The 4968-nt window shown below is 27.5% G+C and overlaps 1 pseudogene; it reads left to right on the top strand.

Annotated features, from left to right (window-relative positions):
- The first annotated feature begins 2721 nt into the window (after positions 1-2721).
- LOC149518378 (NDR1/HIN1-like protein 1 pseudogene) lies at positions 2722-4313 on the top strand (annotated as a pseudogene).
- The last annotated feature ends 655 nt before the right edge of the window (positions 4314-4968 follow it).

The following is a 4968-nucleotide window of genomic DNA, read 5'->3' as shown; positions in this document are numbered from 1 at the left end:
TTTACACTGACAATGTGTCAATACTAACTTTTAATCAAAATCCCTTTGTTAGCTGAATTAGTGAATTGAAATTAAAAGAAAAAAAAAAGCAAGGCCAAAGTTTGTCAAAAAAATGTAGGTTAAGTTTTCACTCTAGTGATAAGTGCAAATTCACCACTATATTTGTAAGGGTGGATCGTCAAATTTTCTATTGGCGCAATTTTATCATTATATTTTTAATTTTGAAGTTAAAATTTTATCATTGTATTTTAAATTTTAGAGTAATTAAAGAATATTCAATGGAAATTTTTGTTAGAAATTGTTTAGAGTTCAAAAAATAATTTTTAAAATGAAATGGCAAAAAAAAGCCAACCATGAAGCTAAAATTTAATTTTTATTTTACTTATTTTTGTCATGGTATTTTCTATTATATATAATGTCACATAATTTAAAATTTTTTATTTCATCATAACATTTTCTAATACATGTAAAATATCAAACCATATTTTTTCTGTTGATTTTGATTTTTTTTCATAAAATTTTTACTAAATATTATTTAATTGTTCTAAATTTTTGAAATATAATGGTACATTTACTCTAAAAAAAAAATAATTGTAGAATTACACTACTTAAAAAATTAATAGTAAATTTAAATCATTCAAGTAAATAATAAATTTGTACCTTTTACCCTCAATTTTAAAATGACCAGAAATTCGATTAAATTGGATTATATTTATACCGAAAGAACATACAAGAGATTAGAGACCATTTTCAATAGCCAAAGCACATTAAATCACCAAGGTTGATGAACTTGGTCTTATATTTTACTATCTAACCAGCTGGGGCCTCCAAAATGGTCTAATTTTAAGTCCACTAATTTGCAACAATTTCCCCCCTGTTGTTCTTCCCTTAATCTTTGTGTCCCATCGGTAACGTCTCTTTTATCAACTTTGTATATTGATATTTAAAATATTTTAGGTAAATTATTTTTTATAAAATTGTATTTGAAAAATTTTAGAAAGTATTTTTTGCACATTTTAATTAGCAATATATTTAAAACAAAGTGAAGTCAAAATAAAAATTAAATGATGAATTGAATAAATTAAGACTCGATTATCTTAGGGTTTTTTTCTTTCTTTTCTTTTGTCATTTTCATTTCCCCTTTTCTACATTGAACTTTTGTACCTTTACAATGCACATTTATTCCCATACTTTGATAATACGATCATAACTCATAAATATATATCTTCTTATTTTGTTTGGTAATTTAATTTTTTAAATGATTTTAAAGTGCATTCTCTTTCTATCAACTCATTATATATAAAATTTTGCTTTTAAAATATTTTATACCAAAATATAATCTTGACAAAAAACTTATTTTTTCATGATTATTCTTTAAAAATAGTATGCTCACATACACGTGTGTGTATATATATATAAACAAAATTTGATTTGATAATATAAAAATTGGGAAAAGAAATTGATGAAAAAAATGGTTTGGAGGGTTTAATTACAAGGGACAAGATTAATTACTTAATAGAAAAGACTATTGGCCTACATGTTTCCCTTTGAAGTCCAGGAAAAAACAAAAGGATCTTCGTAGTCATTTTCATAACTAACAAATTATTCATCCCCTTTCTTTCAACCACCATATGCTAACAATTAACCCTTTTTTTTTAGTTTTGTGGCTTTTGGGCCATATTAATAATCATATATAATTTAATTAAAAAGAAACATAATCATATTTGGAAGTAGCTTAACCTATCTTCAAGTAAAAACAAATTACACAGGTCCACTGAAAATAATAGACATATCCATAACCATGCATGCATGCTATATATGGTCCTTTTGAGCTTAGCTATATGTGACAAACATGTCCATAACAACTATATATCTATCATCCAAAATTTTCTTAATTTCAAGGTTATTGTTAAAATTTCACAGTTTATATTTACATGTATGTATATTTTTTTATATGCTTAATATTTTAATTAAAAAATAACATAACAACTGAACCTATCTTGAAAAGATTAATTACTTTTCATATAGAAGATTAAGGGTTAAAATAATAATAATAAGAAGAAAAACGCTTAATTTTATTATTTTATTTAAACAAAAATTTATACTTTTATTAGTTTTTAATTTTTAATTTATATTTAAATAAACTTTTAACTTATATTCAAATAAGCCTTTAATATTTAATTTATATATAAATAAATTTTTAATATAAATCAATATTTTAGTTGAAGTAAATATTTATATGGATACAAATGAAATGGTAAAAGCTTATTTAGATACAATAAAAATATAAAAATTTATTTAAATAAAATTAAATAGTTTAATGTCTTTTTTAATATTTTAGTCAATATTAAAATATAAAAAGAGGTGCATAATAAAAATATAATAAAATGAAAGTATAAACACATTAATGCTATTTTTTAAAGATATACATCAATTAAATTAAGCAATGAATTCAAGCTTAAACTTAATTCATTTTCTAATTTTTAATTTCTAATTAATAATAGTAATAAATAAGGTCTTCAAAATTTAATGGCATATCCTTCGTAATATTTGTTTCCCTTAAACATGTCTAGATTTTCCTCAACGAAATTAATGTTTTACAAATAGCAGAAGATCCAATAGCAGGTAAGCTAGGTTTCAGAATAATAAACAAGTTAAAGAGCCACCGTCTTCAGCCGCCTTGTACAAGCACGAAGCAGGATCGATACGATTGTTTAATTCATGATAAACATTTTCGAAACCCCACCACGGCAGCTGGTTAGTACTTACTGCTTTTTTTTTTCTTCTTCAATTCAGTTTGATCTCGCCAAGTGGCCATCATCTGAAAATTAAACTTTTTTTTTTATTCTTATAGGGTATAAATTTTCCTTTCATTTGTCTCGTATGATAAGACTATAAATAATTTTGACCATCAATGATTGACAAATATTTGATGTATCCCTCCCGATCTACAGCCATAAAATTATTCATGTTTTTTATGCTGATTAATGTAATTTAAATGGTCAGAAAATTTATCAGCACGTTTGGTAGGTAGCCAAACTTTAATTGTACAATCGTAAGTAGTTGCCGCAACTCTATTACAAACCAAGCTATTCCCTACACTTCAGGTTATTTGAAGACAAACAATTGAATTTAATTCAATTAGAATATTAGACGTTTCCTGCAACTTCACTTGAACCACTTGTGCACATTGTAATTACTCATTAATCATCATGCCTACCTAAAGACCGATCACATAGCAACGGAAAAAGTATATGGGAAAGGCAGAATTTTCTTAATATATATAAAAAAATCGTAATTTAATTAAAACAAAAAAATAAATTATAAGTGTAAAAATTTTAATTTTGAATTTATTAAATGTAATATTTTAAAATTTATTGTATAAACCGATTAAATCAAAATTTGAATTAAAAAATAACTTATTTTTCTTTAATTTACCCTTTCTCTTCCTCAAGAAATTAAAAAACCTCAATTCAACATTTCAACCCTCTTTGATACTCCACATGACACTGTTTCTTTCTTTCTTATCACTTTCTAGTTTTAAATAGAGTTGCATTCAACAAAAATTGAGAACCAAGGGTACTAGATTAAGGTAAAAATAAACACCCCATTTCATTTTTTTGCTTCCAAGAGTTGAATTTTTGGTGGGACCTAATGGGACAATTGCCCTGGTGTCGAAGCAGGACTGCACCCCAAGATAAGGACTGCACCAAACAAACAATCATATCCCTCATTTTGCCCCAACCACCATATGCCAATTCACATTAATTCTATTCCCCCTTTACTATAAAGTCCAATCTAGAACAAATACATTTGCACATTAAATTAGTACCATCAAATAACCTTACCGACACTGCTACCAAGAACCTACCACGGCCACCAGGACGTCACTATTTGGTCCCCATTTTTGTGCGGCAATGCTGTGCCTGTGGCTCCATTTCTTGAGGAAGGGTTGAGTCAGGACATGAATGCTGGATTGGTGCTGCTCAACATTAAGGTTTTCGGGCATTTGAAATGGAAGGTAGGGACTTGGATTTCAAGTCGGTATCAAATTAACGCCAATTGTCCAGCTTATATTTCGTTTAGTGATTTAACTAAGGCAATCCAAGTTGGTCCTGCTATGAAGTATCAGCTTGTGCAAATTTGCAGTGTGGATATTTCTCGTAACTAGTTAATTTTTTTTTGTCTCATCCAAAAAAAAGTCTGTATCCCCTTATTGTTAGTTATATGACTTTTTTTAATATATAATAATTATTATATCATGTGACTACTTTTACATTCATGTATATATATATATATATATAACTATTCATTCAGTCTTTTGGTTTTTTTGTTAAGTTACAATGACAAAGAAATTTCTTGGAAATTGAAGGATTGAGATTTAATTTTGAACCTATAGACACTCCCCTTGAAAGGGTAGTTGACTATGGAGTCAAGATTTGTGGTTTCGCTTTAACATGTTTCTTTAATTTTTAGTTACAATTTACAAGTTGGCTCTTTTTTATTCAACAGAGAACTTGGCCATTTTGTTTAGCTTTGTTGAATTTTAGTGTTGATTGTAATTGTAGCTTGTACAGGAGTAAATTTTTGGTGGATTCACAAGGATAGAAAGAAAGGGAACGCATGCCAGACTAGCTGGTGCCCACTCCAGGGCTATAAATTCATTGTTCATCTTATTTTGAGTAAATTACAAGAGGGTCCTTCAGCATGTATATGTGTCAGGGTTCGTGCGTCCGTCCTAGACGGCTTAAGTTCTCGGTCCGTAACACATACATGACCAGTCTGTTTTTTTCCTTTTATTTTTCACCCTCTCAATTTCATTTTCTGGCATGTATATTAATTACAGAATCACGAGAACTGCTCTCAGAAATCTTCATCAAAACTCAAAAGGGAAAAATACAACAAATTTGATACTATAATTATCAAGAAAAAAAATAATGCTATCATTGTTATCAAATTCTGGAGTTG

This window comes from Durio zibethinus, chromosome 6 (assembly GCF_047325235.1).
Source record: "Durio zibethinus cultivar Kanyao isolate XHJ-2024 chromosome 6, ASM4732523v1, whole genome shotgun sequence".
In the NCBI taxonomy this organism is placed as follows: domain Eukaryota; kingdom Viridiplantae; phylum Streptophyta; class Magnoliopsida; order Malvales; family Malvaceae; genus Durio; species Durio zibethinus.
This window is presented reverse-complemented; position numbering and strand designations above follow the sequence as displayed.